At 36.0% G+C, this 12094-nt stretch overlaps 1 long non-coding RNA gene across 2 annotated transcripts in view; it reads right to left on the reverse strand.

The window, feature by feature from the left end:
• LOC121477496 overlaps positions 1–12094 on the reverse strand; it is a 334919-nt gene that overhangs the window by 40043 nt on the left and 282782 nt on the right. Inside the window, exon 4 of one of the 2 annotated variants that reach the window (XR_005984244.1) lies at positions 426–3143. The exons of the other annotated variant lie outside the window; for it this stretch is intronic. This is a non-coding gene — a long non-coding RNA (uncharacterized LOC121477496). Of the gene's footprint in view, positions 1–425; positions 3144–12094 lie in introns of those variants that run through there. 2 annotated transcript variants of the gene reach the window in all.

Genomic DNA, 12094 nt, shown 5'->3' on the forward strand with positions numbered 1-12094 from the left:
AAAACCTCTTAATTTACAATAGAAAAAGTACTTATATTTTCCAAAAAATTATAACATATGATTATTATTATAAGTCATTCAAACTCTCTTAATATGAAAACACTATTGCGTTTTCTCTTTGCTTTGGTATGTTAAAAGAATGGAACACAACATTTCTTCTCACTTCTACAGAAATTTTTAATATTAAGTTTTCCCTTTTCCTCAAAGAAAGAAGAACCGGTTTTAGGTTTGGGATGTTTCCTAATTGGGATTTAATAGATCATACATGGGATGCCTGGGTAACTCAGTGGTTGAGTGTCTGCCTTTGCCTCAGGGTGTTATCCTGGGGTCCTGGCATCGAATCTCGTGTGGGGCCCTCCATAGGGAGCCTGTTTCTCCCTCTGCCTGTCTCTGTGTGTCTCTCATCAATCAATAAATAAAATCTTAAAAAAATTAATAGGCCATACATGTCTCTTGTCAAAAAAATAAAATATATTTTAAGAAAAGATAAAATATAGGGTTCTTCTTACAGAAACAATAAAAGAGGAATACTTTCCCCTGTAAAACAGCAGGTCAGAGAATTGAGAAGAGAGCTGCCTAACCAAGGAGTTGATTGTGGTGAAGTTCCACAGGACTCAGCCTGGAAAGAGATGAGTAAACAGACCAAATAGCCATTTTAAAGAGCTTCGTGGGACAGCCCTGAAGCCCTACTGGAATGGAAATGTTGCCCTAACACTTCTCAGTCTTTACTTTAGAGAGAACTTTTCATTGTCTTAGTCCAGAAGATTATTATTATCTTCAAATAGTCATTATCAAGACCCACTGAATAAAAAACCACTAATTATAGCATATTTCCCAAATAACTTTACTAATACATTCACTCAGATTGAATGCACTTTAAATGTACAAATTAAATCAGGACATCTGGAACTTTCAAGATTATTGCCTAGGGATCATGTATAATAGCTATTTATTCAGCACATTATTACTTTTTCAAGGAACAATTAAGCTCATGATCTTATTTACTCTCCATAATAAAAACTGACAGTGAAGTACAATTGAAAAATTCTGGCCCAGGACTCAGAGATCTAAGACCTAATTTGGCTCTGTTTCCAAAGTCACTTAATTTCACTGTAAAAAGTCACTTAATTTCAATATGCATCACTAAATTCTGCTTTTTTCGGTAACAAAACACCATTTTTTCAATCTATTAAGAGTTTATGTTGTTCAGATCAGACAAGTGCCTCCACTGGCATAGGAGTTGAAGCCATTGCCTGAATGTCAGTGATTTATACATTAATGGACATAGAGACCAATTATGAGACAGCAACAATAATTCCTGGGACTTTCGTTAGAAAAGAGACTTTCGGGGTACCTGGGTGGCTCAGTGGTTGAGTGTCTGCCTTTGGCTCGGGGTGTGATCCCAGGGTCCCGGGATCAAGTTCTGCATCAGGCTTCCCACAGGGAGCATGCTTCTCTCTCTGCCTGTGTCTCTGCCTCTCCCTGTGTCTCTCATGAATAAATAAATAATAGCTTAAAAAAAATAAAAAAGAAAAAAGACATCCTTTTCTGGGGATTACTAAACTGGTAGAATGAAGGCCTGGAGGTCTAGAAGTCCCTGTGTTAGACAACCTTCCAGCAAACAAGGCCAATGCAGAGGAAAATAAAATAAATACTGAGAAAGACAGAGACCTCTTGATTCAACATGAGTTTGTGTATTCATTCAGCCATGTTTACCCAACACACTCTTCTTTTTTTTCCTTTAGTCAGTTTGTGTTGGAGTTTTGACATTTGCAAGAAGACAAGTATGACTCATACATTATCTTTAACTATAAAATTATATAAGTAACTACATGATAATTTCCAAAGTTAAATCACTATAATGCAAAACCTAAGAGGAAGTAATTAAATACAGACTCTAAAGTCCCTAAGTGCAGGGATCTTTTCTTCCAATGACAATTCATCAGCATCAAGAACAACACTTGAACATAGTATGCGTTTGATACATATTTGTTGAATGAATGGATGGATTTTAATATTAAAATGGGAAAGCCATTTTCTAGTTCTATCCCCCTTATTGGTCCTACTGGAAGAAAAAAAGTACAATATCATTTACTTGCCATTGAGTATGGTGCAGTTCAGAAACGCTGGAATCTTTTTTGTCTTCATGAAATTGGAAAACACAGGACTCTCCACAATTCTTACTTGTATGGCTGACCATGAATACAGTTATTGTATCCATGAAGATCTAAAACATCTATTTTATCATAATTAAATCTTTATTTGAACATACATTTTTCATAGGTTTATATAATGAAAGAGTAATTCCATGATTATCAGGTATTTTCTGATCATTTACTATGTGCTAGGAATTGTGTTATTACGATATTATGGTAGAAATAGCAAAATAACTCCTAGATTTATTTCCCATTAGCTATGAATAAAATGTTTACCTCATAGAGTTTGTGAGGGTAAAAAGATAAAAATGTAATTCTACATGTGAAAATACGTTATAAGCTAGAAAAATTAATACGTACATCTAAGGTGTTTCTTAAGGGCGACCCAAATTAGTACTTAAAATTGGGTCAAAGATCATGGACATGAGCAGTTGCCCTGAACCATGTCTATGGAATACAAAGAATATAGAATAATGTAGAATAGAACGTAGAAATTGGCAGAATGGTCCCTAGAACACAACTCTAGAAAGCATCATTCATACTAATCATACAAAGTTGCCACCCTAGGTCACGAGTGGAAATGGCCCATTTGTGACAATTGTTCTCTCATCTTGCTGTCAGTGACACTTCAGTCCCTGTTAAAGTATCTTAAAACATACCTTTATTCCCAAAGTTACTTTATATATACTCACGGCTAAGGCCTATAACCAACCACATGGATTCTACATTCTACCCTCCTTTCATCTCCAGATTCAGCTTCCCACAGGGATGCCTACTGCCAAGACCACTCTGTTGGAAAACTGTAGGAAGGCACTTTGATTTACATTCTGTTCCCCACGGATGCACTGTCTCCATCAGGCATTGGCATGACTTTTTCCAATCTCTTCTGCTGCCGCTGGCACTTTTGTTGGGCATTGTTGCTGCTTCTTCCTCTGCCAGAAACTTGCATCCCTGCTGAAATGGATACCTCAGAGAGCCAATGTGGTTCTTTGTGGGAGAAGAAAAAAAAGAGCCATTAGCTCAAGCTTTTTATTAAAATATAGAAACCTGGAAATAGCCGTATGGTTTTGCGGACAGCAAGACACTTAAAACTTTACTAGAACATTTGAGGATGGCCAGGCGAAGTCCATTTTTTGTTTCAGAGAATTTCCATTGTCCAGATTCTTGAAAGGATTAATAAATCGAAGCTGTGTTAATCATAAAACATGATTCGGGGCCCACAGGACTGAATCCATGGTTTATCAGCTACTCATCAACTAACTGGATTTAGCAATAGGTAGGGAAAGAACCGCTGAAAGCTAAGTCTTTGCCAGAGTCAGTGGAAATTTTTTATTCCTTCAGCATCTCTAACGTCTGAACCCAGTGCATTTTCCACAGGCACTATGGCCAATGTCGAAGTATAGAATGCTTCCTTCACTTCTGCTGTTCTGTTTTCTCATAGGGCTATTATAGCACCTCGTAGTCTTCATCTCTCAAACCCTCCAGAGGAATTCCATATAAATCTATGTGCATCTGGGTCAGGGACTAATTTTTTGACAAGTACAACATTGTGCTTAGAATCAGCTCTCCTATTGGGAGTCGAATTGTATCACCCCCAAATTTATATGTTGAAGTTCTAACCCCAAGTACTTCAGATGTGATTGTTTAAAGGCTTAAGGTAAAATGAGGTCACTAGGGTGGGCCCTATCCCAATACGATGGATGTCCCTGTAGGAGGGGGAAGTCTGGAGACAGACATATACAGACAGAGGACCACTCAATGAAGGCACACGGAGAAGACGGCCGTTTACAAGCCATGGAGAGAGGCCTCAGAAGAAATCAACCCGGATGGCATATTGATCTCAAATTTTCAGCATCCAGAAGTTTGAGAAAATAAATTTGTAGCATTAAGCCATCCAGTCTGTGTTTCGTTGTTATGGAAGCCTTAGCAAACTAATGCATCTCCCATTTTAGAGCCAAAGTTTTGTTAATAGAGGATTCCTATTGGAATAATGATGGGTGTCCCCATCATTCCTTAAAATAAATTCTCCCTCAGAAGCCTCTCCAGTCTTCTGTCCTCCTGACATACCTAGCAGGTAGAATCCCAGTGCTGTATGCAGCTGAAGCTTGAGGTGAGCCACACAGGCCTCCTGCTCAACCCAAACACTCCTATTTTACTTTTAATGAACTGTCACAGCCCTATTGTTGGTAGCATCAGTATAACAGATGCTCCTTTTAAAAAGGTAAGAATTACTTTGCCATACATCAGTCTCATTAAAGTTCACAAATATGAACTAACAGAGAGCAAAAGGCAAATTCTACTTAAAAGAGAGTAATGCATTTGTTCATCTGCTTCCACTTTGTAATAACATCTTTAGAAGAACCTCCCTATTGCTCTTCTATTTACAAGTTTTGGTCAATACCTGAAGTAATGGTCTTGTCATTAGGCTCGCTTAAACACAAAAGGTTTGTGGTGTCAGAGAGAACTCTCATTGAAAAAGGAATTGACTATATGGCACACTTGAATGTGCTTGCACTTCTAAATGAATTTGTAAGCTCATCCTGATTGATGACACATTGAGCAACATCTTGCAGGGTTGGAGAAGAAAATTAAATATATATAGATTGCACACTGGTAAAGGATGAGTGTTCTTTTCTTTGCTCGATGTGAGTTAAAATCTTGTTATATGTTAGAATAACTCATTTTTTTCTCATTATACATTAATAGGTAGACTATAAACACATGAGTTAAATAGATATATATTTAAATGCTTATTTTTCTACTTAATATTATAAGACCCCTCCATGTCAATACAGATTAGAACGTCCCAACCTGTAAACTAGGGATAATAATGCCTGTTTCACAGTAGTTGCAGGGATTTATTAATGCACAGTGCCTGGAAATTCAGAAATGTGCAATAAATGTTTGTTGCTTTCTTTTTTGTTTAAAGATTTTATTTATTTATTCATGAGAGACACACAGAGAGAGGCAGAGGGAGAAGCAGGCTCCAAGCAAAGAGCCCGATGTAGGACTCGAACCCGGGAATCCAGGATCACCCCCCGAGCCAAAGGCAGGCACTAAACTGCTGAGCCACTCAGGCATCCCAATGTTTGTTGCTTTCAATAATGTTTGTCAGCAGAGACAAAAATTTCAGCATTACCATAAAATTAAGTTGACTATAAAAAAATGCATATATGGCATGTTTTGTTTGAGAGAGGATAATAGTTTCCTGGGGATGCCATAACAAAGTACCACAGACTAGATGGCTTAAGACAACAGAAATTCATTCTCTCACAGTTCTGGATGCTAAAAGTGTGAATTTAAGATGTTGGCAGGGCTGGTTCCTTCTGGAATTACTGATGATGGGGAAATGGTCTCATGCTTCTCTTCCAGCCTCTGGTTACTGGCAATCCTTGGTGTTCTTTAGTTTCTAGATGTATCACAGCAATCTGCCTCTACCTTCACATGACCTTCTTGTAAATACTCCAGTCACTGGATTTAGGGCCTACCCTACTCCTATATGGATTCATTTTATGTTAACCAATTGTATCTGCAAAAATCCTACTTCTATATATGGTGACATTCTTAGGTTCCAGGTAGACATGAATTTTGGAGGCAGATACTACACAACCACATATAGTGTGTTCTCTGTCTTTCCCAAATTCACATCTATCCCACATATAGACATTCATTCCATCCCAACATCCCTGAAATTCTTAACCCATTCCTGTATGAGTACTACCATCCCAAAATATAAACTCAAAAAGTTTCAAATCCCATCATTTAAATAATCTGGATCAAGTATGGTTGAGACTCTAGATATGATCTATGCTGGGGCAAAATTCTTCTCTAGTTGGGGACATGTAAAAATGGAAGATGAGTTGTCTGCCTCCTGTAGGCGGGACAAGCCTCCAATAGACAGTCTGATTCTGAAAGGAAGAACGTGGAAGGAATAAAGTGCTCACTGGTCCAAAGCAAGTTCACAACTCAACAAGGCAAGTTCTATTAGGTTTCAAGGCCTGAGAATAATTCTCTGTGTCCAGATGCTTTGCTCTCTGGGTTTGTGGAGGTCTCCCACTGCTCATGGTCTCTGGACCACGCTTAAAGTCATTCTCCCTTCATTTCATCCTATCTCTGTCCCTTTCAGTCCAAGTTGGTTAAAAAGATCTCAAAAATGTCAGTCTTTCATGCACGTCAAGAGGATCCATACCATTAGCAGGATTTTCCACAGGTCATTCCTTTTCTTGGATAGTTTTCTACAGGTTCTTCCTGGATAATCCTGTCTCTACTCCTGGCTTCCTAAGAGAAGCCATTGAACCCCTGAGTCACACGCCTACTTTATTCCCAAAACATTCAGCCAGTCCTGGAGTTCTCTCCAGTGAATCCTTTTTTTTTTTTTTTTTACAGTAGGAGTAGGCTGAGGATTTTCCAAATCAAACACTGGTTCCTTTTTGCTTCATAGCTTGTTTCTCAACTTACCTCTTTCCTCTTGCATTGTATGATATATAGTGGGGACAAATCAAGCCACACTTTCCATATTTTGCTTGGGAATCTCCTCAGCTAAGTACCCAAGGTCATTGCTTGCAAAGTTCTACCTTCCACCCAACACTAGGACACAATTCAACTAAGTTTTTGCCCCTTTATAACAAGAATCAGGAATCATCTTTCCTGACAGGTCCACTAACATGCTCCTCATCTCCTTCTGAAAACTCACTAAAGCACTTGGAATATTCATACATCTACCAGCATTCCCTTTATGATGAGCATTTTCATGTATTCTCTAAAATGGCAGAAGCTTTCTTGCCCGTTCTCTTCACTTTCATCTGTGCCTTCACCAGAACTACCCTTTTCAGAGGTCTGAATTCAAGGTGTTTGACAAGGTTAGTTTTTTTCTGAAGACTGTGAGACAGAAAATGTCTCATGCCCCCGTCCTTGCATGTGGTTGCAAATGTGCTCCTGTTCTTTGTCTTATATACATATCAGCAATCTGTGCCTCCACGTTCACATGGCTTTCTTTTCAGTACTTCTCCCCATGGCCTTCTCATTTCCAAATAAGGTCAAATTCTGAGGTTCCAGATGATGAATTTTGGGGAACATCATTTAACCCAGAAACACATATCACAGGATATGTGTTTCAAATCAGGACATTGATCCACAGTTAGAGTAGTGTCCATGATGAATGGAGAACACTTAATAAAGCATTGATTAGATCAAAATTTGCCAATAAGAGGTATTATTTTTTCTTCTACTTCCTGCATAAAAGCATTTTTCAATATAGTATGCTTTAATAGCAAAATTTAGTTGTTAGTTCATAGGGTTTTCAGGTTTCCACAGAAAGCTGGCATGTGAAATAAGTCACAAATACATATCAAGCAAATACAAAACAACAAAAATTAAAAGCATTTGTTTGCCTTTAATTTCAAGACTGGTAAAGGCAACACATGCTAAAGTAATTTAGAAAAACAAAATTAACTATAGAGGCTGAAATTATCACTCCATCTAATTCTTCATGTTTTGCTTCAACCTTAATGTAGTGTTTACCTGATAGGGAATTAATTAATTTCAATTTGTTTATTGTTTGATTTTCCAAACTAATAATCCTCCGAGGCTACTGTTTGTTTTAAGCCCTAATATTATGCAGACTTGAGGTGCAAAGGGACAGTGGAGGCCTGTGCTGCTCCTGTGGAGCTGGGCAGCTTTGAAGACACTCCTCCAGCTGCCTGTTCTGGATCTCTAGCAAGCAGCACTTACTGAGAAGAAGGGCTCCAGTGGCTCTTGGCAGCCACAGTCCTAGGGCAAAATGACTTTGAACAAAGACTCAGAAGAATAGTATGACCGAAGCAAGGAGCATTGGGGTGGGTAGAAGAGTGAAGATGAAAGTAAAATAAAGTTGAATAAGTAGGTGGGAGTGGGGAGCTGATGAAATATTTAAATGCCATCTGTTTGTTTCCTGCAACTCCTACCACTAGCCGTTCCTTCTTCACTGAGTTATTCAGAAACAACTCGTGTGGAACCGAGCATTTGGCTTAGAAACAATAATATCCATTAATTTATCTTGTGCTTCTTTTGCCTGTAGGAGACATTTTTTTTTATTAATTGTATTAAAATCCTCTAATATCTCAGGACTTGGCCCCAAGCATGGGCTCCCAGACAATTCTGACATACATTTGTTATTGTTAAAAACTACTTGAAAATAATTTGCTATTTTATGTGCCCTACCATGACCTTCAATCCTCTGACCACACTAACGCTCAAGTAACACGAGCATTAATTTTATCCTTCAACTTGTTTTTGCAAAACCTCCCATCTCTTGCCACATCTTCCAGAGGTAGGGTTATAGAGGGATTTCACACATGCTCATAAACAGTCTTGACAGCATTAAGATGAATTCATCTTCTTACCATTTTCCTGCTGAGATCCGTCTTTTGTGGAACCCACTGATGCATTTTTGGATGCCTAAGTAAAGCTACCCTATCATCCAGCCCCATCAGTCTCCATGTGGGCACACTTGTTGCAAATGTGCTACAATGTGCTACAATGGAGAAGCCTCCCTTCCCGGCACACTCAGTGTGCCTCTGCCCTCTGTCCACCTTGCAGAACTAGAAAAAGATCTCTTGCTCCCCTTTAAGTTTATTGTGCTCCATTACAGTTCCCAAGTGAAACCACTCAATGTTCCAATGACTTATAGAGTTTTTAGTGAAACAAGCTCCCTTTTCAATTTCATTAAGATGAAGGGAAAGTTAATAATAAATGTGTATATGTGGACAAAGAATTCAAAAGGGTTTATAGTGGAAGGTACTTCTGTCTTCAAACATTTAGTTAACCTCAGTAGCAACAGCTCTTACAGAGATCCTTTGAATAACACATCTATATGCTTTCTTGCTAAAATCATTGTATGAAAATCATACCACTGTGTAATCATTTTTAAATTTAACATACCTTGGACATTAGGACAGATCTTACTATTTATAACAACTGCCTTCAAATATGTCCCTTTTTACTATACCACATAATGGATATTTTAAAGATTTTAATTATATGCTATTTCCAGAAATAGCCAAACTGAGTAACCTCATACATATATATTTTTCCACTTATGGGAATATATCTGGAAGACAGATTCCTGGAAGTAGAATTCTTTGGTCAAAGCCCATATATGCTTAAAATTGTAATAAATATCGCCATGTTGCACTCCATTGAAGCTACACCCAAATAACTCTACAACAATGTTGTCTCCTCACAGCTACACTACTTTTTAATCTTTGCCAATCTGAAAAGTGAAAAACGGAATTTCTTTACAGTTTTAATATGCATTTATGGTAATATAATTTATATTGAGCTTATTTTCATGCATTTTAAAGCTTTTTTCATTGTGAATTTATGTGTGTGTGTGTGTGTGTGTATAAAACCCTTTTCCAATTCTTTTTTTCTCATTGATTTGTTAGGACTTCAATATTTAGGTTAATAACATTTTGTCTATGATGAGCAATCAAAATATTGTCTTACTTTATCACTTTTCTTTTGTCTATTGTTTTCCATTTCAAGTTTTTAAATGACTTTGGGTCATCAACTGTCCATGAGGGATCACCAGAAAAATCTTCTGATCAAGCAAAGCTGAATTTAATAAACTTACTATTATAGCAAAGGAGAACATGACCTTGAGAAACCTTGGTGGTGTCTCAAAAGGAGGATGTCAGGAAATGGTATTCAGAAGGTATTTTGGCTTATACTCAAATGATGTTAGGTGTGTTTTTCAAAGAAGAGAAGTGGTCAGAACTGGGCAAAGTCCATAATAGTATACAGCAAAGCAAAAGCATTATTGAAGCAGGTCTTGGTGAGCAAATTATTGCCCCACTAAGTAAGCTGTTCATCTAGGTGAGTAAACTGTTTGTTCAGATGAATTGATTTGCAAGAATTTCCAAAAGCAAACAGTGAAGTTATTTATTGATTTTTAGTCTTATCTTCTTGAGTCAGAATTTCATGGAACAGTTGAATTATGTTGACACAGGTGATCTTAGTTTTCAATCCTAACAATTAATTATATTCACACAGGTGGTCTCTGTTCTTGTGATTTTTATGTAATATTTATAGAGGTCTTTTCCATCCCCAAATTTTGTTTTTGAATATAAAAAAAAGAAAAATCAAATTTTCTTCTAGTAATTTTATAGTTTTTTTCTCTTCCTTTCCTCTTTTTCCTTTTCTTTCCTATTCCTAATCTAATTATTTACTTCGACTGAAATTATGGTATAAGAAATGAGGTTGTTGTACAAGTTTATTTTTTAATGTGTCTAGCCAATTGTCCATCACCATTATTAATCTACCTTTTCTCCACTGATACAAAATGACATTTTTATCATGTACTAAATACCCATACATATTTGTATTTATATCTGGATTCTCTTTTCTTTATTATTATTCTATTTATGAATCAGTACTACATTATTTTAATTATTAAAATTTTAATTATTAAGACTATTTAATTATTCAGATAATGTTTCATAATATGCTTGAATATCATTAGGTATTCAAGACCACCTGATTACTCTTTCTTTTAAAAAATTTCCTATCTCATTTTAAACATTCATTTATTCATGTGAATTTTAGAATCAGTTTATCTAGCACTAATGAAAAATATCCTATTGGTACATTGCAGGAATTACCACTTGCACATTGATTTAGGATTTGTTGAGATTATTCTAATATTAAGTCTGTTTATCCAACAAGAAGGCCTTCCTTTCTAAAAATTCAAGTTTCATTTTAGATCCTTTAGTAACATTATGAATATCTCTTCATAAAAAGCTCTTGTATTTCTTTAGATTATTTAGAGGTAAGAGAGTGTGGTTACTGTAAATAAAACATTTCTTCATTATCCTTTCTAACAACCTTTTTGTAAATATAATATATATATATATAATACATATATTATTTTGGTATATTGATTTAGCCACCTTACTAAATCTCTTATTGCTTGTGATAATTTCTTACATGGTTCTTTTGAGTTCAGTAGATATTCTACTATATTATTATAAACTATTTCAACTTTGTCTCCTCCTTTCCAAGTTTCATACTTCATTTCTTTCTCATGTAAATTTCAGTAACTAGTACATTCACAAAACTATTAAATATTAAGTGATAGTAGTCAATTTTCTTATTAGTCCTCAAATTTTATACAATTTTTTATTATAAAAGACATATTGTATAATACACAGACATGTTTACATATTACATATATATACATTTACATACACATCTAAAATATACAAATATAAGGAGGAATTACCTTTATCTATATAACATATTAAGAAAGTACATCCCTTAGCAATCTTATCAGGTATAGTGTAGACTTCGATCAAATTAATTTTCAGTATCAATAGATATATTTTTTGTCTGTAGCTATAGCAATTGTGCTTATTGATTTCTTGATATTGAATCAATCATCTTTGAACTATTGATATAAATTCTAGTTGGGTTTCTGGTGTTATCCTTTCAATTATTTAGAATTAAACTAAAAAACACATAATTGCATAGTTTTCAAAGTGACAGGATTGACTAAGGGACCCCAACAAAAGAGGCAATTTATCTACTAATGTCTACATGGAGCGGTACCTTTTGTTGGAAGAGCAGGTTGCTAATAATACTGCCTACTCGGTGAGGATATTATCAGGTCCTTCAGAAGTATTTCCTCCCTAAACTCCCAAGTAGGACTTTATAATTTCCAGAATCCTTCAGACTCTTCTGGAGACTGTGATTTGAATATCTCTGCTTATAATATACATGTAACTGACGACATCCCATGCTTACATTTCTGGGCATTTACTGAGAACTTAGGATTATGGATCCTCAATTTTCTAGGAAGATGATCCTTTGTAAGGATCTGAGGTCTACTTCTGAAGCTATAGATCAACTAGATATGCTTTATACATAACATAATTTTGGGCTTCTAAAGCTGTATTTATTTT

Source organism: Vulpes lagopus, chromosome 17 (genome assembly GCF_018345385.1).
Source record: "Vulpes lagopus strain Blue_001 chromosome 17, ASM1834538v1, whole genome shotgun sequence".
NCBI lineage: Eukaryota > Metazoa > Chordata > Mammalia > Carnivora > Canidae > Vulpes > Vulpes lagopus.